Raw genomic sequence first — 24841 nt, 5'->3', positions numbered from 1 at the left:
CACAACTACCACTTGACATGTCTCAGGAAGCAGTGGCCTTTGCATGACCCAGAATCCCTACTGAGGGCCAGCCACTGGGCTCAAATCACACGAGACACTGCCACTTTGGTTCTGACTAGCAGTCTAATGGTCCACCCTTCCTCACCACCACACCGAGGAGGGAGTGACTGTTTACTCAGCCCCACACCAGGAAGTGAGGAGGGGTAAGCCGGCTTGAGAGGAGCATTGTTGGGAGTAAGGGGACTGGGTACTTTTTCTACATCTCATGTGTCAAAACAATGCAACTGCTCAGTGAAATATTACACTTTAAATGTGAAGTAAAGCTACTGGTGAAAATTGGGACAAATTCTTGTTTGGAAAAGACAACGAAGACGATGAACTTGCGAGCTGTGCATTTTCTTCAGAAGTCGGCACCATGGGTGTGTTAGACTCACTGCGATGAATGAATACGAGTGGCATTTGCCAATATACCAGCCACAAGCAAAAACACATTTTGTTGGTTTAAACAGCCCCCTCCCAACAACAACAAAAATCTGTCTCCAGCTCAGGGCTCCAGCTATGCAATTGGCTTGCTATAACTAAGAGACCTGCTTCCAATATCAAGTTTCTTGATTACAGCAGAGATAAATCAATCCTCTTCTGGATCAATATCCCTGCTGCATAAATTGTTTTTTTGTGTCAATGTTTTTATTAGGGATGCACAAAATAAATCGGTGAACATATCGGAATCGGACAATTTTAGCTAAAAATGTCAACATCAGTATCGTCCGTCTAGTTTAACTCCGATGTGAGAAACCAATGTCAAAGCTGATGTGCATACCTATATAACATACAGTGGCAAGAAAACATATGGGAACTCTTTGGAATTACCTGGATTTCTGCATAAATTGGTCATCAAATTTGAAGTCACAACAATAGACAAATACAGTGTGCTTAAACTAATAACACACAAATTATTGTATTTTTCTTGTCTATATTTAATACATCATTTAAACATTCACAGAGTAGGTTGGAAAAATGACTTCTCCAAAAGCTGTGTGGAGTCAGTAGTCAGCTAACCTGGAGTCCAATCAATGAGACAAGATTGGAGATGTTGGTTAGAGCTGCCTTGCCCTATAAAAAACTCATTAAATCTGAGTTTGATATTCACAAAAAGCATTACCTGAGGTTGGGGCGGCAGGTTAGCCAAGTGGTTAGAGCATTGGACTAGTAACCGGAAGGTTGCAAGTTCAAGCCCCTGAGCCGACACGGTACAAATCTGTCGTTCTGCCCCTGAACAGGCAGTTAACCCAATGTTCCTACGCAGTCATTGAAAATAAGATTTTTTTCTTAACTGACTTGCCTAGTTAAATAAAGATACTCATGTGTCTGAACTGAACAAAGACCCTGTAGCACACCTCTTCCTGATAGTAGCCCTGAACAAAATAGATCTCAGAAGACCTAAGATTAAGAATTGCATAAAGCTGGAAAGGGTTACAAAAGTATCTCTAGAAGGCGTATTGTTCATCAGTCCACGGTAAGACAAATTGTCAATTAATGGAGAAATTTCAGCACCGTTTCCACTCTCCCTAGGAGTGGCCGTCTTTCAGGACGATGACTGCAAGAGCACAGCGCAGAATGCTCAATGAGGTTAAGAAGAATCCTAGAGTGTTAGCTAGACTAAAGAAATCTCTGGAACATGACAACATCTCTATTGATGAGTCTATGATACGTAAAACACTAAAGAATGGAATTCATGGGAGGACACCATGGAAGAAGCCACTGCTGTCCAAAAAAAACAAGTCTGCAAGTCTGAAGTTTGCTAAAGTGCAACTGGATGTTCCACAGTGCTACTGTCAAAATATTGTGGACAGATTAAACTACAGTTGAGTAGTTTGGAAGGAACATATAACACTATGTGTGAAGAAAAAAAAGGCACAGGACACCAACATCAAAACCTTATCCCAACTGTAAAGCATGGCGGAGGGAGCATCATAGTGTGGGGCTGCTTTGCTGCCTCAGGGCCTGGGCAGCTTGCTATCATCGACGGGAAAATTATTTCCCAAGTTTATAAAGACATTTTGCAGGAGAATGTTAGGCCATCTGTCCGCCAATTGCTCAACATAAGTTGGGTGATGCAACAGGACAACGACCCAAAACACAGAAGTAAATCCACAACAGAATGGCTTCAACAGAAGAAAATACACCTTCTGGAGTGGCCCAGTCAGAGTCCTGACCTCAACTCGATTGAGATGCTGTGGCATGACCTCAAGAGAGCAGTTCACACCAGACATCCGAAGAATATTACAAAACTGTTTCAGTTCAGCAAAGAGGAATGGTCCAAAATTCCTCCTGACCGTTGTGCAGGTCTGATCCACAACTACAGAAGACGTATGGTTGAGGTTATTGCTGCCAAAGGAGAGTCAACCAGTTATTAAATCCAGGGGTTAACATACTTAATTGTTTGTGTGTTACTGGTTTAAGCAGACTGTCTATTGTTGTGACCTAGATGAAGACCAGATCCAATTTGATTACCAATTTATGCAGAAATCCAGGTATTTCCAAAGGGTTCACATACTTTTTCATGCCACTGTAGGTACATGACATCACATAAAATTTTGCGCTACACCTGCAACATAGCATTCTTAACCTAGCCCACAATGTCTGCTGTGTGGCTCGAGCAGTCAAGTCAAAATCGGTCATTTGAAAGAGTAAGAACATTTCAGCGAGACAACTCAAAGGCGAAAACCATTAACACCAAGATAATGTAATCATTGCCCTTCAACAATCAACAGTTTTGTCATGGGTGATATTTGGCTTTCGCGACTGGTCGAGCACCGGCACACTAACGTTACCAAGTGCGCTATTGTTCAGATATTGCCCTATCGGAGTAGCGTCGCTGTTATTAGCTTCACGACATACTATGGAAGGCAATGTGGGTCTTCGCGTGTCAAAAAACATACATCAAATAACACTATTTGACACATTAAATAAGCTTTTAATTTGACACGTCAAATAACAGTTCTATTAAAGGATGTTGTGTGTTCTGAATTTGCACGTGCAAGGCAAATGCCACCACTACTATCAGTAGCACTGTCAAAACAAGCAAACACCGGCCACGAACAATGTGTTTACAATACCGCGTTGGCACTTCTGGGGTAGCTAGCTAGCTTTAGCTTGGTACCTAGCTAGCACCAATACAACCAGCATGAAAACAATGACAAGTAGAAACTGCAGTCATTACTACTATTCTTAGCAATGATTTAGGAATCCTTGTGAGTAAGTATTAGCTAGGTAGCCACTGGTTCGCCTATTGAAATTGAACTTCAGTTCATGAAAATAAATAGCAGCCAGCTACTTAACCGTTGCCCAAAACTAACGTTATAAGCAGCCAGCTAGCTTCATCTGGCTAGTGAGACTCGACCAGACCGGGTTATGTGTTGTGAAGCTAGCCACAGTAAGGATTAGGCACAATAGTGGAATTTGCGAGTTTCCTTCAAAATAGAAGTACCTCTTTGAAAGTGATGCATAAGGTTACAATTGATGGAATCGTGCCATATTTAGACTAGATAATGTTAAACAAGGTTGGAATGTGGAGCAATGAAATGGGGTATCAGTCTACTCGGTGACACCCACAAAACACAACTGAAGAGCTTACGCAAATATTAGTGTTGTACTATAGCTCTTATCGCAGTACTGTGACTGTGTAAAATCACATCCCCAATCAGCCTATTGTGTGTATTGACTTTCATATTGCACAGTACTACTTTACCTAAGGATTGGGGATCAATGAAATGGTGTAACAGTCTACTCAATACATTTTTCCCAAAGTCCTCAGAGTTATCAGACTCCAAAACATCCACGCAGTATTGTTTTTCCTCAGAAATAGTGTTCAATACACACAGGTTGACAATAAATGTGGCTCAATTCAGTCGTTTCAGAGTCCCGCAATAAGAGCTACCGTGCGAATGTTCTCTGGGTGTCACTGAGTAGTCTGATACCCCATGTCATTGATCCACAGGTAGGGCTGTACAGTGAAATAAGTACACCCTCAATGCAACTCTAAAGTATAATACATCCTGTTTGATTATAACAGATTTGTCAAATTAACAAATGATTGTCTTTTGTTGATTTTATATAACATTCCAACCACGTTTAGCATGATCTATTAAACTATGGCATAATTCTACTATTTCTATGTATTTGCCTCACTGTCAATGACATTCTTTATTTTGAAGGACAACCGCAAAGTCCACTATTGTGGCTAATCCTTATTGCTGCTAGCTTCACATAGATGGGTCGGACCACCATGAATCATAAGAACTATCTTATAAATTAGGGTTATTTTAGATGACACCTTGCTATATAGTTAGCCAGCTATTGAAACAGATTGTTTGCATCCATGAGCTAGCTACCTTTTTTTATGACCAGCACTGAGGAAAGAGACTCACACTGACTGGAAAACGATTCCAGGAATACGTATCGATGGATCGTGACATATGAAATATGAGTGAGTGTAATCAATGTGTAAAAAAATTATGAACACGTTAAATTATTATGTGAAGTGCAGTCATATTCAGGTCCTTATTAGTCAACAAACATATTTGACATGCAAAGACCCAAACAGCATTCCATAGAAATCCTGGTTGAGAATGAAACGACTGAACAAATGTACAACGAAACAGCACAGCAAGTAAGTGAAATAAATAGGTTATGATTCTGTTTTACTGGTAATGGGGACATAGATAAATGCCAACAAATTAACTTTTTGGTCAGAGTGTGTGTGTAACCTTATTTAACTAGGGAAGTCAGAACAAATTCTTATTTACAATTACGGCCTACCCCGGACGACCCTGTGCGCCGCCCTATGGGACTCCCAATCACAGCCGGATGTGATACAGCCTGGATTCGAACAAGGGACTGTAGTGATGCCTCTTGCACTGAGGTGCCTTAGACCGCTGCATCCATGTGTGTGTGTGTGTGTGTGTTTTAACTGTACTAGAGTGCTTAAAAGGCTGCAAACATTTTAAAATATTGGTTGTTGGTATCTTTTTTGGGGCAAGGAAACTATCAGATATCAGTATCAGCCAAAAATGTAATATCGGTGCTACACTAGTTTTTCTTTTATCACACTGTATACCACAGTATGGTACAGGAACTGTATGAAGGTATGAAAATCTGGATACCGCCCAGTCCTATACTCTACACAGTAACATAGGTCAGAGTTCAAAGTAAAGGAATGACATGCACATTACCATGAATATGGATGTTTAAGGTACTGAAATTTAAGCAGTCTTCATGGTTTGTCAAAGGGGACATGAAAGGAACAAGCTAGGCTAAATTGAAATCAATCTTGTCCATTTGTCTCCATTCCGTTGTGCTTGGTTTTGGTACACACAGATCCAGGTGGACATTATTGGTTTTGGTAATGAATAGGGAGGGTTCATAAAGGCACTGGTTAATCAAGCCACAACAGAAATCTATAAACGTGCAAGTGAAAACCTGCTCCTACTCATTTGGTAGACGCCCTAGGACACACATTGGTCTATTAATTTCAAGGAACTGGACTGGCTTCCAGTTGAACTCCGGGTGGTGCAGATCAAACTGTTTTTTCAAGTTACACGTGTTCTTGCCCCCGTTACCGGTCTGGTTATTTATATTTCTTTAGATATAAACCATTGAAGGGTTATGGGCAAAATGCTTTAAAACTGCACAGGATTAAAGAAAGTATCATTGTTTCAATGAATGTTACTTGGTTATCCATTTAATTCCTTTTACAATTTCCTCCCTATTGATTAAATTATTTGAGATGATTTTAATGGCATTGTACTGTATCCACATGCAAGGTTGTTTTTTGTTTAAAAATAGTCAAATAATTCAAAACCAAAAATTGTATCCTGAGTGCGGGCACCGTGAAAGTTTACATTAACAATTAATCAAAGTAAAAGCCAAAGTAAAAATCATGGAAGGCAGAGATGATTTGGGGCCTCAATGTGAGCTCTGACTGGCAGTCTTTAAAATGTTCACTATGATAATATTTCTGCTTCTAACACACCATATTCATAAACACTGAAAAGGCCATTTAGCACCATAAATTGCATCCGTTTCATCAGAATATTTGCGATGCACACCATGCCAATGCAAACAGTCTATCAGAGGCAGAACCAACCCCTTTTAAAGTACTATGTGGCAAGAGTACAATAAACCATGTAATAATGTTCCTGAAATCGTTTTCCAGTCAGTGTGAGTCTCTTTCCTCATACTCTTTGGAGCCATAAGCTAGAGAGACTAGGGCTGTTCCTTTCCGTGTCTGGAGCCTAGGCTTTGTCGGTATCCACAAATACAGATGATTGTGAAACGGTTACCATAGGTACAAAGATATCACATTTGAATTTTATTGTCTGGGCATGATGTGGTGTGGGAGGAGGCTGGAGGCAGTCTTACTCAGTTAGGAAAACCGCTGCCTCCTCATCCCTCTCTACCCTCACCTATACAGCATTACGCCAACACACACACACGTCAGAGAATTCTACCCATCTGAGTCAACATGGCATTCCAAGTGCCAACAATTACATACACGAGAACTGCCCTCAAGCAAATACATACATGCACGTGGACTTTCTGGTCAAAAAAAACATTGGATTCAATGCGGTCATACCTGTTTGTTTATCAAATCCAAAACATGGAGGAAAGTTCATGACGTGGGCAAGTGTGTAAAAGGCCAACAACCAGGTGTGATGGATAAAATGGAATGGATGGCTGCAAATTCCCCGTAAAATAAATGTTATTGAAACAACCATAAACCCCTCAGGTATTTAGAAGACATTGCAAGAAAAACCTGCCACACAAACAGCGCCTGACAATTCTACTGTTCTAAGAGTGTCTGGAAGCACAAACAACTGATGTAGCCTGTACTGTTAACATATGAAAGCGGAACAGAGGGCCGTATCTTTATGGCCACACCTGTGACCCCGTCCATAAATCACATTTTATTTGTCACATGCGCCAAATACAACAAGTGTAGACCTTACAGTGAAATGCTCACTTACAAGCCCTTCATCAACAATGCTTTAAGTTAAGAAAAAAATAAAAGAAAAACACAGCAGCATAAAAGAGGGGTCTGGGTAGCCCTTTGATTATCTGTTCAGAAGTCTCATGGCTCGGGGGTAGAAGCTGTTAATTAAGGAGCCTTTTGGACCTAGACTTGCCACGTGGTAGCAGAGAGAACAGTCCATGACGAGGGTGGACATCGACTTAAAACAAGAAACACTTCCCTCTTGGAACACTCATCTGACAGATCGAATTGTTGATTGGACAACATAAAACCTGACATTACTATCACCTTTGAGTGTCATCACTGTATTGTAACTGGAAACTGAATATTATCAGCATCCTTTTTCCTCATTGGCCTTTGAACACTGCGCTCATTTACCAGCAACAGCGATAAAGCAAACAAAACAAAGGGTCTAAAGTACAATGATTTCCCATCACCATGACTCCATCACGATTTAGTAAAATTCTAGATAACTGTATACGGGTGGATACTGGGGTGAAACGGTTCACAAAACTCATGGTTCGGTTTCGATACATCGACAAAATAAATGCCTGCGAAATATGTCATTTCTATTTAGATTTTCCATTTATTATAATAGTAAACAGGGTAGCTTGAGTTCCCAGGAGCAGATGGAAACACAGGGACAACACAGAACAGCAGTGCCTGCCTTATAACATGAAGTAATATAGTCATTTAAAACAGAACTTCAACAAGAGCGCATAGTCCAGCAGCATATCAATATTAAGTCACATAGCAGTGCGTTAAACAAAATAGGACCACTTGAGACTCCAAGTGAATTTAAACATTCATCAGATTTTAAGTTTCTTTCAGAAGATTAGTCTATCCACATTATCTGCAGTGAGCACAGATCAGCTTGCTGTGACAATGTCAGCCGATGTAGAGAATACACTCTCGCTAGGGACAGAGGTCCCAGGCACAGCCAGGTAGTGCCTTGCTAACATGGCAACATGAGGGTGTATGAACTCTTTGGTCTTCCACCATGTAAGAGGATCAGCGTCACCTTCCTGATCTTTGCTAGGAGGCGAGAGATTGGATTCACTGATGCTAGATTAATAACGTGAGCAAAGCATCCTATCTGTGGTCCCAATCCAGCTAGTGCAACTGCATTTACAATATTTCTAGCGTTGTCAGTGGTCACAGGAATCGTTACATTATCCCCCTCCAACTTCCCTTAGCTCTTCCCAAGTTTACAATGGTGCGACTACTCTCAAGGGGACGTGGCTTTTTACCTCCCACTCTGCCGTAATGAAATGAGCCGTTACAGTAAGGTAGCTCTCTGTAGCTCTAGACGTCCAACTGTCTGGTGTTCGAGCAACAGACCGTGTTTGACGACTCACTCTCAAGTTGTTATTTTGTTGTTTTGTATACGGCAGGTATTAATGTCTGGGCAAAATGTGTGCGGGAAGGAATAGTGAAGCGCAGCTCAACCACTTTAAACATGTTTCTGAACCCCGCATTCTCTACCACAGAGAAGGGTCTCATATCTGCCGCTATGCGTTTTGCTATCGCTGCATTGATTTCTTTAGCCCTACCGGAGTCAGCCGCATATTGTTGCCTTAAGGCTGTGGGGAGAAGTGGTTGCCGTTTCATTTTTTCACCTCGTCCCACCGATTGGCATTTTGGGTGATGTCGGCGCAAATGAGTAGCCATGTTACTCGTATTGCCACTAACAGGCTATCAGCAATGAACAGAGCCTACATGTAGATGTTAGCCTGTTAGTGGTGGATATAACATCTGCATGTAGGCTCTGTTCATTGCTTGTTAGCCTGTTAGAGTGGTGGATATAACAAGCAATGAACAGAGCCTACATGTTGTAGATGTTATATCCACCACTAACAGAGCCTACATGTTGTAGATGTTATATCCACCACTAACAGAGCCTACATGTTGTAGATGTTATATCCACCACTAACAGAGCCTACATGTTGTAGATATTATATCCACCACTAACAGAGCCTACATGTTGTAGATGTTATATCCACCACTAACAGAGCCTACATGTTGTAGATGTTATATCCACCACCCTAACAGGCTATCAGCAATGAACAGAGCCTATATGTAGATGTTATATCCACCACTAACAGAGCCTACATGTTGTAGATGTTATATCCACCACCCTAACAGGCTATCAGCCATGAACAGAGCCTACATGTAGATGTTTTATCTACCACCCTAACAGGCTATAAGCAATGAACAGAGCCTATATGTAGATGTTTTATCCACCACCCTAACAGGCTATAAGCAATGAACAGAGCCTATATGTAGATGTTTTATCCACCACCCTAACAGGCTATAAGCAATGAACAGAGCCTACATGTAGATGTTTTATCTACCACCCTAACAGGCTATCAGCAATGAACAGAGCCTATATGTAGATGTTTTATCCACCACCCTAACAGGCTATCAGCAATGAACAGAGCCTACATGTAGATGTTTTATCTACCACTAACAGAGCCTACATGTTGTAGATGTTATATCCACCACCCTAACAGGCTATCAGCCATGAACAGAGCCTATATGTAGATGTTATATCCACCACTAACAGAGCCTACATGTTGTAGATGTTATATCCACCACCCTAACAGGCTATCAGCAATGAACAGAGCCTATATGTAGATGTTATATCCACCACTAACAGAGCCTACATGTTGTAGATGTTATATCCACCACCCTAACAGGCTATCAGCAATGAACAGAGCCTACATGTAGATGTTTTATCCACCACCCTAACAGGCTATAAGCAATGAACAGAGCCTACATGTAGATGTTTTATCTACCACCCTAACAGGCTATCAGCAATGAACAGAGCCTACATGTAGATGTTTTATCTACCACCCTAACAGGCTATCAGCAATGAACAGAGCCTATATGTAGATGTTTTATCCACCACCCTAACAGGCTATCAGCAATGAACAGAGCCTATATGTAGATGTTTTATCCACCACCCTAACAGGCTATCAGCAATGAACAGAGCCTACATGTAGATGTTTTATCCACCACCCTAACAGGCTATAAGCAATGAACAGAGCCTACATGTAGATGTTTTATCCACCACCCTAACAGGCTATAAGCAATGAACAGAGCCTACATGTAGATGTTTTATCCACCACCCTAACAGGCTATCAGCAATGAACAGAGCCTATATGTAGATGTTTTATCCACCACCCTAACAGGCTATAAGCAATGAACAGAGCCTATATGTAGATGTTTTATCCACCACCCTAACAGGCTATCAGCAATGAACAGAGCCTACATGTAGATGTTTTATCCACCACCCTAACAGGCTATAAGCAATGAACAGAGCCTACATGTAGATGTTTTATCCACCACCCTAACAGGCTATAAGCAATGAACAGAGCCTACATGTAGATGTTTTATCTACCACCCTAACAGGCTATCAGCAATGAACAGAGCCTATATGTAGATGTTTTATCCACCACCCTAACAGGCTATCAGCAATGAACAGAGCCTACATGTAGATGTTTTATCTACCACTAACAGAGCCTACATGTTGTAGATGTTATATCCACCACCCTAACAGGCTATCAGCCATGAACAGAGCCTATATGTAGATGTTATATCCACCACTAACAGAGCCTACATGTTGTAGATGTTATATCCACCACCCTAACAGGCTATCAGCCATGAACAGAGCCTACATGTAGATGTTTTATCTACCACCCTAACAGGCTATCAGCCATGAACAGAGCCTACACGTAGATGTTTTATCCACCACCCTAACAGGCTATCAGCAATGAACAGAGCCTATATGTAGATGTTTTATCCACCACTCGTTGGCAATCCCCGTTATAGTTTACAGGGAAACCGAAATGTTCCCAGACAGCAGACCTGAATGATACTGTGGCCTCTTCTAGTTGTGGCTCGCCAATGCTTGCCATGTTGCGCCTTTCCATTTAGCCAACTGCGAATTCCTTCATAAGCTAATTGCTGCTACGGACTCTCAGCTCTGTTCTCGCTGGAGTGTTATAACTAATGAGCTGCAGACAACTATAAACAACTTTATTACTATGTGCTTATTTTTCCCACGCTAATTTACACGCTATTGGTTTATGCAAAAAAAATAAAAATCAATGAATGAATTAAATAAATAAATATATTTTCCTAGATATAATATATGATTAATGTATTGTTCGGTTCAGTGTGTACCGAACCGTGCACCGTGTACCAAACGGTTCAATCCGAATACACGTACCGGTTCACCCCTAGTGGATGCATTGTTTTTTAAAGCAGAGGTTAGATTCATCATGGGCACAAGTGCCTGTGTGTGTCTGCCCGGGTCTGTGTGTTTGACTTTGGTCTCTCAGACAAGGCAGCTGTTCTTATTATCCAGGGTTTGTGCCAGATGTCTGGCTCTCTCAGTCATCACTACTGTGAAGCCTTGGCCTCAGTACAGTACAGCAGTCCTGTTAGAAACATACAGCTCTGAACCCCTGGCCTCAGTACAGTACAGCAGTCCTGTTAGAAACATACAGCTCTGAACCCCTGGCCTCAGTACAGTACAGCAGTCCTGTTAGAAACATACAGCTCTGAACCCCTGGCCTCAGTACAGTACAGCAGTCCTGTTAGAAACATACAGCTCTGAACCCCTGGCCTCAGTACAGTACAGCAGTCCTGTTAGAAACATACAGCTCTGAACCCCTGGCCTCAGTACAGTACAGCAGTCCTGTTAGAAACATACAGCTCTGAACCCCTGGCCTCAGTACAGTACAGCAGTCCTGTTAGAAACATACAGCTCTGAACCCCTGGCCAGTGGCGTAAAGTACTGAAGTAAAAATACTTTAAAGTCCTACACAAATGCTTTGTTTGTAAATGATGTCTGAGTGTTGGAGCATGCCCCTGGCTATCAGTAATGAAATAAAAAAACAAGAACAGTGCCATCTTAATATAAGTAATACAAATTATTTATACTTTTGATACTTAAGTATGTTTTAACAATTACATTTGATACCTAAGTATATTTAAAACCAAATACTTTTAGACTTTTACTCAAGTCGTTTTTACTGGGTGACTTTGACTTGAGTCATTTTCTATTAAGGCATCTTAACTTTGACTCAAGTATGACAATTGGGTACTTTTCCCACCACTGGCCTCAGTGCAGTACAACGATCCTGCTAGAAACGTTTAACTTCACGCATCATTCAGACTAGGATAAACACCAAGATGGTAACACAGGGCTTGTGATTCTCATAAGAGGTCTTTCTCTGATCTGGATGATTTTCATCTACTGTAGGTGGCATACCAGTTTAATGAACCTGCTGATATAACATCCCACTCTCTCCCGGTGTTTCTCTCTGTACTCTGTGTGGGAGGGAGCTGAACAGAGTGGTACTCTGTAATACTGGTTAGTCTAAACACCCTCTGCTTCCTACGTCCTACACGACACCTACCTCCACACACAAACACTGCCAACCTCTGCTCTGGAGCGTGTTGTTTCGGGCCTCCCTGAGAGGGCTTTCAGGACTGGAGTCACCATTTCTGGCAGAGGTGTATGTCATCATTGTTCAAATGCAGAACAGTCAATCAAAAGCTTCCTTTCAATAGCTAGTCACTAGCAGGGTTTGCTATTTGATGTGGTTGAAGCCACTGTGTGCAAGTGCTCCTCTACAGATAGGCAGGTGTTGGAGTTACAGTAAGACACTTCTTTCTCTATGAAACACAGAGGAATAGACCTTGATACATGCAAGGCTCAACAAGTTTAATGTCATTCCACCATATCTGGCCCAGGGGCTGCATTAATATTATGGGCTGAAAGCAGCATGCAGTGACCATGTCATTTTCAGATCAAAACATGAAAACCAGTTTAAATCCGGGGACAAATCCTGGCAGGATGCTGCACCTGCTCACTGGGTCTGAGGTGAGGTGGGACAATACTCAATGGTAATGCTCATTACGGAACACCGTAAAAAAAACTTCTGCAACAGAACATGAAAATTTGTTTAATTGCACAAGTTCAGATAGTACATCTCTTGTAAACAGCTTTTATCCATTTTGTGCCTACTGAACACAACCCAGTAGACAGAAAGTTGTGTTCCCAGAACATGGTCAGGACATCCTATCTACTCCAGGCCATCTGCAGACTAAACCATGTGAGTAGAGAGACATTATCTGAACCATGACCTCCAGCAGGCACTTTGTAATGCCATTGTATTATCCCTTGTGTCAGAAACTCTGTCTACATTCCAGGGAGCAGACTACCATCCGAGAGACCCCCATGCTGTCCCACGCTGCTATTCAGAGGGACCTTGTCCGTCTGTCTGTCGGGATAGGGGAGAGCAGGTTACTGTGGGCCGTGGGGGGCGAGCGGGGTCCTGTGGACCGTGGGGGGAGAGCGGGGTTGTGTGGACTAGGGGTGCTCCGATATGGCCATACTCGTATCCGTAAATTGAGAGTTGATAGTCAGATCTGATGATACTCGTGATCTGAAAAAACGTAAGTGTTTTAAAAATGCCTAAGTACAGTAGATGTTGGCAAAATACCACTGCACAAAAGCTGTAGATTAGGAGCAGCAGGGAAGGGGTGTGTGTGTGTCCTCAACAGGCAGCAGCAGGCGGCCAGGTTGGCTGTCATTCAGTTAGAACCCACATCAGCAGTTCAGATGTTTTCCCTACCCCTGCCCCACTTGTGAGATATTATGCACATTGATAGCTTGATCGCAAATGATGTCGCCATGTGATTTATCATAGTAGTAGGCAGCAGCAATCTAAATGATCTGATGGAAAACATGCAAAGAAAATTGATGCGAGTGGATGGAGAAATTCAGCTTCACTCTATCCAATCAGAGCAGCAGGGTCAACTTACAGCCCGCCCTTCTCTTTAGACAGCAAGTTGAGTTATTTAGACCACATAGGACACTGCAAGACTGACTGGCATTAGAAAGATGCATGCTGGAACCCAAAAATGTGTTTTTCCAATCACATATACTAACCTAAAAATTGCCCATATCGGTTACGATACTCGTTTTGTCCGACTACTGGGAACACTGCTAGTGTGGGCCATGAGGGGAGAGTGGGGATGTGTGGGCCATGAGAGGGCACAAGGGTCTCATTACCTACAGCTGTTACATGATCCCCTCAGGGGACACTAAGCTGCCCTGCCTGCTGTACAACCCACCCCCCACACTCCCCAGGCCCAATCCCCACCCCCCACTGTACCAGCCCAGCGCAATCTGTGCCTGGCTGGCTGGCTGCCTGGACACCACTGGGAAAATACAAAACACAGGACACACCATCTGCAAGGCCACTGCAGGATAGATTACTGATTAATCCATTACTTTATAAAGACCATGATGAGTGTTGAAGGGGCAACACCTGCCTTTTAATATACGAGCAGGTCTCATTAAAACAGACAACATTTGTCATTGGGTAGCCGAGGGAGGAGGAGGGCTACGTAAATAGATGCCTTCTGGTCTGTGGTGTGGTGTGGTCTGGTCAGGGCGATACAGAGTGGGATCACTGCTCTACCCTTGTAATGGGCTCTGGTGACAGTTGAACCCAATAAGAGAGACAGCTTAACCCTTTAGAGTAGGACCAGGCCGGGAGCACAGCTGCAGCCTTTTACAGTACCCTCCTAGGGCCCCTTACCTCCCAGGGGCCAGGCCCTGATGTGTACAGAGGCAAGTGTGAACACTAGGAAGTACACTATAGGGGAGGTTTGAGCGTATAATGATGTAATAGTACTAGAGGGTAAGTTATAATAGTACCTGTAGTAAGTTCCATATTACACGGACTAAATATAAACAACATATAAAGTGCTGGTCCCATGTTTCATGAGCTGAAATACATTTTTTCTCAACTCCGGTCTTAGGCGCCCCCCAAAAAACACTGACAAACCGCCCAAAGTTTTCAATGGCAGAAAGATCCTTTTATCCACATACTGGGCCCAGCCTAACATCCCTCAGAGAACACACTGGGTGGTCTTATCTGTCACCGCTCAAACTCACAAGTAGACTAGAGAGTTTCATTCATTGTGAGTTATGTTATGCTAGGCCTATTCATAAAACAATAAATTAAATTAGTTTGATATTCTTGATTTGGTTGAAACTCCCCTCGATCCAGGCAGTTTTCAGTGAGTTGAAAATCTGGAAAGAGAATACTACCTCATTAGGAACAATAAACTGAAATCAAATGTTTTAAACACATTTAACAGCGCTAAATATTTCCAGCCAACTTCTCATAGCCAGGCTATTTCCTTAAGCAGAGCAGGCAGCTAGCCCGGCCATAATAAAATGACAGTGATGGGCTTGGCTCTTCTTTAGAAACCACAGCAGGAAACATGCAGTGATCCAGGAATTAATAATGGACAGAAACCTCAATATATCACCAGTCATTATGGAATGTCATGAAGTTCAACAGTCAAGCCTTATTGCTTAATCTCGTGTGTAATATTAAAACTCAAATAGAACGATAACCCAGCTGGAAAATGTTTAGTTCCGAGCAGAACAGAACAAACCAAGCCAAAAAGAGCTAGAACAGATGATTGTATGTGTTTTCACAAAACCATCCCATTCAAAACAGACATGGGCATAGAAAAATACATAGTCTAAAATCCATAACTAAAGTGCTTTACATGTTGGCATCATTGAACCACATCTGAATCCCTAGAGACTGAAGTGGAGGGAGACTATAAACTGCCTGCAACTTCCCACCTCCTTGGACAACCCCAGGACTGGTCATAAAACTTAAGGTGACTACACCACGGGTGGCCTACCACCTCCCTCTAGGATGGCCAACCCTGGTCATCAGAACCATACCGCAGCTCGCTGCCTGTTAAACCCTAGGCAACACAGCTGCAGACACCTCGTCTGCAGAGCTTGAGGGCCTATAGTCTTAACAGTCTCAGGCTAAAGCCTTGGCTTGCTCCTCCTCACTAGCTAGAGTGAGAGTTAGCAGACTATACAGTTTTAAGATGTTCATTTAACAAGGCAAGCCAGTTAAGAACAAATTCATATTTACAATGACGGCCTTCACCGGCCAAACCCGGACGACGCTGGGCCAATTGTGTGCTGCCCTATGGGACTCCCAATGACGGCCAGCTGTGATACAACAACCTATAACCTGTTAGTCCTATAGGGGCAGTATTTCATTTTTGGATAAAAAGACGTGCCCGTTTTAAGCGCAATATTTTGTCACGAAAAGATGCTCGACTATGCTTGGAATTGATAGTTTTGGAAAGAAGACACTCTGACGTTTCCAGAACTGCAAAGATTTTCACTGTGAGTGCCATAGAACAAAATCTACAGGCAAAACCAAGATGTTTGAGTGACCAGGAAATCAACAGGATTCCTGGAGACACGTTTTCCATGATCTCCTTATATGGCTGTGAATGCGACAGGAATGAACGGACACTTCCTATCGTTTCCCCCAGGTGTCTGCAGCATTGTGACGTATTTGTAGGCATATCATTGGAAGATTGACCATAAGAGCCTACAATTACCAAGTGTCCCGCACGGTGTCTGCGTGGAAATTGGTGCGCAAAAGTCAGGTCCCAGTATTTTTCCATCCGAATCAGAGAAGAATGCACGCTTCTAGGACTGGCATTTCAATGAAGAGATATGACAAAACACCTTGAGGATTGATTCAAACAACGTTTTCCATGTTTCAGTCGATATTATGGTGTTAATTCGGAAAAAAGTTTGACGTTTAGGTGACTGAATTTTCGGTTAGTTTCGGTAGCCAAATGCATAGTAACAAAACGGAACGTTGTGTCCTACACAAGCATCTTTCAGGAAAAACTGGACATCTGCTATGTAACTGAGAGTCTCCTCATTGAAACATCTGAAGTTCTTCAAAGGTAAATTATTTTATTTGATCCCTTTGCTGGTTTTTGTGAATGTTGCGTGCTAAATGCTAACGCTAAATGCTAAGCTAGCTATCACCACTCTTACACAAATTATTGATTTTCTCTGGTTCTAAAGCATATTTTGAAAATCTGAGACGACAGGATTGTTAAGAAAAGGCTTGAGGACAGGCATATTTATTTCATTTCATTTGCAATTTTCAGAAATCGCTAATGTTGCGTTATGGTAATGAGCTTGAGGCTGTAGTCACGATCCCGCATGCGGGATGGGGCGGCCTAAGAGGAGTTTTATTTATATGCAACAGCTTCTGTTAATTTAGTTAATGACTATTCTTGCACCATTCCTAAAGATTAATCTTTAAGAGATGAGTGGAACTGAAACACTGGCACTGAAATACGTGCCAGTTTTCCCTACAGTGGCAACACCAATGGCCAGGGGGCAGCCAGGCAACATGAGTCATGCTCATTAGGCACAAAATGGAAGAAAAGTGGTACTAGGAACATGCACCTGTCCAATAACAAACACTTGCTGTCGTTTCTGTGTGCCCTAATGAAGAGGACCCTCAACCCTGCATGACACAGCTGTGGTCTGCCCATCAGTTTTGTTCCTACTGATGGTTTTATGGTGTTTAAGTCTAATGAGGATCAACTAGAGGAGTTGAGGGAGAGGACGGGTTAGGAGGATTCTGAGGGAGAGGGGAGCAGAAGATGGAATCAAAGAGAAAAGGTTCGGGTTTGGAGGGGAGCAGAGAAGAGAGGGTCACACACATCGCACGTTCATCTACCGATCGTTCAGTGCACTGTGTTTTAGGGACCACCGATGTAGATTTCTGACAGCCAACATTTTTTAAATGATTCTACATGTAAAATCGGTGCGCACTCAGTTTGCAAATTACATTCAGGAGGTGCTAAGTACTCTCGGCCAGCAAACGCTATTGGGGAGTCTGAGCCCTTAGGGTTTGGAGGGGAGCAGAAGAGGGGATAAGAGCACAGAAGAGAGGTTATGGTTAGGAAGAAAGGACCAGAAGACCTCCCTATGTTACTTAATTAAAGCCTAGCACTGATCCCCTTTAGGCTAGCCTAACCAATCAGAAAGCCACAATGGCCCCAGCCCCGCCTGGAAAATCAGCGTCCAAACCCACAAACACTAATGAAAAATGGGAAACAGGAACCATTTCTGGCATGGGGAAAAAAAAGAGCATTGGTTTGGAAAGAGCAAAGTCTATGAACGAACACCTTGTTAGTGTCTTTTTTTTATATAAACAAGTGTCATGTTGCTTAAATCAAGTGATTGGAACATACGAAACCATGGCACATTATGGGTTCTTCACTGAATAATTGAAAAGTTGGGAATTACATTGTCAGCTCTCCTAATTTTATAACCCTTTAAGTGAGAATCAATCCATTGAGGAATGAGTCCGGATAATCATTTAGACAGTAGGATCAAACCATGCATGGATGAACTAACTAATGGCTTCTTACCATCCATATAGTCACGATTATAAAATCACGCTTATACGTCAGGATGTGTGTGAGTAGCGAAACATTTTTAAATATTGGATTCCTTTTTGTTAACATTTTGGAGCGTTTAGTTTTGTATGAAAAGACTATACATTATTCAGACCCCTTGATTTTTTCCCACATTGTTACAGCCTTATTCTAAAATCGATTAAATAGTTTCCCCCCCTCAATCGACACACAACACCCCAAAATGCAAAGCAAAAACAGTAACATTTTTGTTCATTTATTAAAAATGAAAAAATTAAATATAATTTACATAAGTATTCAGACCCTGTACTCAGTACTTTGTTGAAGCACCTTTGGCAGCGATTACAGCATCAATTCTTCTTGGGTATGACTCTACAAGCTTGGCACACCTGCACACCATTCTTCTCTGCAGATCCTCTCAAGCTCTGTCAGGTTGGATGGGGAGCGTTGCTGCACAGACATTTTCAGGTCACTCCAGAGATGTTTGATCGGGTTCAAGACCGGACTCTGGCTGGGCCACTAAAGGACATTCAGAGACTTGTCCCGAAGCCATTCCTGCGTTGTCTTGGCTGTGTGCTTAGGGTCGTTGTCCTTTTGGAAGGTGAACCGTCGCCCCAGTCTGAAGTCCTGAGCACTTTGGAGCAGGTTTTCATCAAGGAGCTCTCTGTACTTTGCTCCATTCATCTTTGCCTTGATCCTGACTAGTCTTCCAGTCCCTGCCGCTGAAATACATCTCCACAGCATGATGCTGCCACCATCATGCTTCACCGTAGGGATGGTGCCAGGTTTCCTCCAGGCGTGACGCTTGGCATTCAGGCCAAGAGTTTAATCTTGGTTTCATCAGACCAGAGAATCTTGTTTCTGTGTCTTTATGTGCCTTTTTAGCAAACTACAAGTCAATTGCATCTCATAAAGGTTCTGAATTCTTATGTAAATAAGGTGTGTTATTTATTTGTAATACATTTGCAAATATAAAAATAAAAAAAATCTGTTTTCGTTTCGTCATTATGGTATATTGTGTGTAGATAGCTGAGGATTTGTTTTAAATGTAATACATTTTAGATTAAGGCTGTAACGTAACAAAATGTGGAAAAAGTCAAGGGGTCTAAATAGTTCCCTATACGTTTCAGCTTGTGATCTTTTTTTCTATGTAAATACCCAAAGCGGCCTTGGGTCGCAGGCCTAAAGGACCACTTAGCTGAGCAGATCTGAATGTTTGGAGATCTTTCTAAGATTTACTTATTTCATTTAAGTCAAGTTGTTTTACGGCTCGGGTGACCTTTGAAAGCACAGTTTGGTGTGGTAAAATAAACATGGTTTTCGGGAGGAGCGGCTCATTCATCTGTGAACTAACTAGTCAAAACCGCATCCCTAATGGCACCCAAATCTCTATAAAGTGTACTAATTTTGAACGGGGCAAAGTAGTGTGCTATGTAGGGAACAGCGTGCCATTTGGGACGTGCACACAATGATGCTTTCCTCTCTATTAAGTTGTCGACAAGCTCCATTAATACCCACTGCCTATCCTGTTGGGCTGATCCAACTCTCCACTTAGTCATATAGCAAGCCCACGCTGTTGTCTTTTGTCTTGTAGATCTGATAATGGTAATCAAGGGAAATGGCTGTAGATTCAAATCAACACCTTTCCAAAGTGGCCTATGTACTACTGGGCCTTGTTCATAAAGCATAATTCAAGTAGGAATGTTATGTGCTTTTCCTCATGCAGTATCAGCATCAATATTCTAGAGCATATTTATATATCACATAGCTTAGATATATCATTAACTCAAGCTCAAACCTCCCGGTCTGCAAACTCAGTGAAATTCCATGGCCTGCAGTGATACATATTTGTCTGCTCTGTTTTGAATTCCAGCTAAGCTAAGGAAAATACATAAATGTTCTATTGAAATTCGTTTCCCCACCACAGATTACCATCTCCAGCTGCCTTGGGGGATGTTTTTACTTCATAAAACACAAGTATGTTGATCATCAATATCATCCTTCTGTGACTGCATTGCCTCTGAAAATGGTGATTAGAACTTAAGATCGTATCTAAGGAAGCAAAATGGCGGAGCATCCAATGAATGTTGTTTGTGAATCATGATCCTCAATTACTTTCAAAATTGTCATACAGAATCTCAAGTAACACTGAGCTGTAGCAGTGACTGACATCTCCAGTCATGTTCAGCACTGAATATGGTATTTCCTCATAGTTTTCAGTGGTGGTGAGGCCGTGACAGACAGGTTCAACGTGGCAGTGGTCTGGACTCAGTAGTCTCATGTTACACAGAGCTGGTTGTCAGTCAGCAAAACAAAGACAGAATGACAAGTCCAGATGGCCTGATAGGGACAAGATTAAGATTGATGTTATGGAGGGTTTTGGTTTAGGCCACGACAGACAGCCACTTCAGGACCTCTGAGAGGGACTAATCCTTTAGGCTGAAACCAAACTAGGGGTTGTGTCTCTAATGACATCTTATTCCCTACATACTTTTGACCAGGATCCATAGAGCACTACATTGAGAATAGAGTGCCATTTGGGACGCATCCTAGGAGAGCAGTGAACGGTTTCACTGTTCAGCTGTGTTTACCGTATATACTCCTCTTAGTTAACAGCTTAACATCAGGTGAGATTTTCCTGCCATGTTATAACTCTTGACTATGAACAAGAAACTATGTCTGACTAGCAAATGATATATAACATACAGTACATTCAGAAACATTGGGAAAAGTTGTCACCTTGATCTACCCCCAGCCGATACGGATAACCATTTAAGCCTAGATTGGCATCTTTCAACATAACCTGTCTATCTGAGAGGATTTAACTTCTTATGGCTGGGGGCAGTATTGAGTAGCTTGGATAAATAAGGTGCCCAGAGTAAACTGCCTGCTACTCAGGCACAGTTGCTAATACATGCATATTATTAGTATTATATTTGGATAGAAAATACTGAAGTTTCTAAAACTGTTTGAATGATGTCTGTGAGTATAACAGAACTCATATGGCAGGCAAAAACCTGAGGAAAAAAATCCAACCAGGAAGTGAAGTTTGTAGTTTTTCAAGTCATTGCCTATCGAATATACAGTGTCTATGGGATCATATTGCACTTCCTAAGGCTTCCACTAGATGTAAACAGTCGTTTGAACCTTGTTTGAGGCTTCTACTGTGAAGGAGGGGGGAATGAGAACTGATTGAGTCAGGGGTCTGGCAGAGTGCCATGAGCTGATCACACGCGCTCACGTGAGAGTTAGCTGCGTTCCATTACATTTCTACAGACAAAGGAATTCTCCAGTTGAAACATTATTGAAGATTTATGATAGAAACATCCTAAAGATTGATTCTATACTTCGTTTGACGCATTTCTACGAACTGTAATATGACTTTGTCTGAACTTTAACCTGTACTTGCCCGCGACTTGTGAGTTTGGATTTGTGTACTAAAAGAGCTGACAAAAGGAGGTATTTGGACATAAGACTTTATCGAACAAATCAAACATTTATTGTGGAACTGGGATTCCTGGGAGTGCTTTCTGATGAAGATCATCAAAGGTAATCAAATATTTATAATGCCATTGCTGACTTCTGTTGACTCCACAACATGGCGAATATCTGTATGGCTTGTTTTTGTGTCTGAGCGCCGTACACAGATTATTGCATGGTGTGCTTTTTCGGTAAAGCTTTTTTGAAATCTGACACAGCGGTTGCATTAACCTGTTACTCCTACCCCCTACTTTTTCGAACATTCTGTTAAAAATCGCGTAACATTTCAGCACCCTGCTTCTCATGCCAGGAATATAGTATATGCATATGATTAGTATGTGTGGATAGAAAACACTCAGACGTTTATAAAACTGGTTAAATCACGGCTGTGACTATAACAGAACGTGCGTTTTCATCGAAAAGTGCAGGAAAATCTGATCACTGAAAATAGAAAAATATATCCATGCGCAACTTCAACCGATTTATAAAGTTGAACCACATTAAATGGGGCCGAGGTTGCAATACCTACAGCTTCCACACGATGTCAACAGTCTTGTCATTTGCCTACGATTTGTTTCTTGATCAAACGAAGAAGAGACAGCCCATTTCTTCAGGTCTCCGACCGGATATTTTGGTTGAGATTTACCCGGACATTATTTCCAGACGTACAGCAATAGAATATACATCGCCTTGTGATCAATTTGATCGCTTATTAACGTTTACTAATACCTAAAGTTGCATTACAAAAGTATTTCGAAGTGTTTTGTGAAAGTTCATCGTCGACTTTTTTAATTTAAAAAAATGACGTTACGTTATAAAACGCTATTCTTTTCGTTGATCACACAGTCTTCATAGATCGATATCTAGGCTATATATGTACCGATTTAATCGAAAAAAAGACCCAATAGTGATTATGGGACATCTAGGAGTGCCAACAAAGAAGATGGTCAAAGGTAATGAATGTTTTATATTTTATTTTGCGTTTTGTGTAGCGCCGACTATGCTAATTATTTTGTTTACGTCCCCTGCGGGTCTTTTGGGGTGTTACATGCTATCAGATAATAGCTTCTCATGCTTTCGCCGAAAAGCATTTTAAAAATCTGACTTGTTGCCTGGATTCACAACGAGTGTAGCTTTAATTCAATACCCTGCATGTGTATTTTAATGAACGTTTGAGTTTTAACGAGTGCTATAAGCATTTAGCGTAGCGCATTTGCATTTCCAGATGTCTAGATGGGACGCCTGCGTGTCAGGTAGGAGCAAGAGGAGAAGTTCAGATAAAGTTCCATGCATAACACTTGTATTTTCATCAACATTTGTGATGAATATTTCTGTAAATTGCTGTGGCTTTCTGCAAAATCACCGGATGTTTTGAAAGCAAAACATTACTGAACGTAACGCGCCAATGTAAACTGAGGTTTTTGGATATAAATATGAACTTTATTGAACATACATGTATTGTGTAACATGAAGTCCTATGAGTGTCATCTGATGAAGATCATCAAAGGTTAGTGATTCATTTGATCTCCATTTCTGCTTTATGTGACTCCTCTCTTTGGCTGGAAAAATGGCTGTGTTTTTCTGTGACTAGGTGCAGACCTAACAATCGTTTGGTGTGTTTTCGTCGTTCGCCTTTTTGAAATTGAACAGTGTGGTGGGATTAGCAACAGGTTTATCTTTAAAATGGTGTAAAATAGTTGTATATTTGAGGAATTTCTATTGTTTTGAATTTGGCGCCCTGCACTTTCACTGGCTGTTGTCATATCGATCCCATTAGCGGGATGTAAGCCATAGGAAGTTTTAAGAGCTGAAAACCTACTAAGTAGCAACCTTGAATGCATAATGTACTGTAGGGAAGGATCAGACATGGTACTGGGAGATGCAGATTGAGTAAGGTGGACTTAATGTACGTATAATGACAGACAACACTTTAATCCGAAGATCAGTGTAAATTATAACAGGTTGGGTGGGGGTGGATGTGTGTGTGTCTGCATCTGGCAACTGTTACTTAAGTTGTAATCTCTACTGAGAGGAATGAAGTGTTGACTGTCCAACTCATCTTTACTGTTCAATGGGCCCTATGATGGCCTGCAATGGTGTATTGTCTCAAGTTGAGCCCGGAGCCCCATGGGTTTATAAATCTAGGGCCTCGGTTATCACTCTCTCCCCATCTAAGAGCTCTGTTTCTGTGCCATGATGGGCAAAACAGATGCCCTGGATCAGCCCAGGCATGGCTCCAGATCCAAGAGCCATGTGGGCCCTGGCCTCTGAAGGCTGATATCAGCATTAGAGAGGAGGAAGTAGAGGATTTATTTTAAACGAGAATGATGAAGCTAGTGGAAGAGAAACTGCAGACGAGAGAAAGACTGAACAGAGCAGCATTGGGTCTGGAGACCGAGAGAGAATGGAAAACATCTTATAAGGAAAGAGATTGCCAAAAGAAACAGCTGGACACATCTGCCCTGTTTGACTGTCCTGCTGTCTGCTGAGTCACCACATGTGAAGAGAAAGAGGGGGTTCTGGAACAGGAGCAGGCCCTTTGAAGCGTACGCTCTAGTATAAATAAAATACCCTTTCATTTGTCTGGCTGTCTTTCTGTGACGAGTCAGTCAGTGCTGGAACAGCTAAGGGATCTCCCCCACTCTCGCCCTCCCTCTCTTTCGTCCTCCAACCATGGAGTGTCTGCTCCAGCCCAGGGATACGGCAGGCAGGGAAGCTAATTGACGAGTGTTGGCCTTTGTTTTACCGTGTCAGAGCAGCAGGACACCTGCTTTGTTTTACTGTGGCAAAGCAGCAGGACCAGCAGTGCACCTACTGTGTTTTACCGTGTCAGAGCTGTGCAGCAGGGCACCTACTGTGTTTTACCGTGTCAGAGCAGCAGGACCAGCAGGGAACCCATTTTGATTTACTGTGTCAGAGCTGTGCAGCAGGGCCTCTGGGTTGGCTCCGGCACCGCTGTGGAGGGACAGGCAGATGGCCACCTGCTGGAGGGGTTCCCTCACT

At 42.1% G+C, this 24841-nt stretch overlaps 1 protein-coding gene across 5 annotated transcripts in view; it reads right to left on the bottom strand.

The window, feature by feature from the left end:
* The window catches only part of LOC118366648 (unconventional myosin-Ib-like), a 153915-nt gene that overhangs the window by 96802 nt on the left and 32272 nt on the right, over nucleotides 1–24841 (bottom strand). The window lies entirely within an intron of this gene.

Source organism: Oncorhynchus keta, chromosome 34 (genome assembly GCF_023373465.1).
Source record: "Oncorhynchus keta strain PuntledgeMale-10-30-2019 chromosome 34, Oket_V2, whole genome shotgun sequence".
NCBI lineage: Eukaryota > Metazoa > Chordata > Actinopteri > Salmoniformes > Salmonidae > Oncorhynchus > Oncorhynchus keta.
This window is presented reverse-complemented; position numbering and strand designations above follow the sequence as displayed.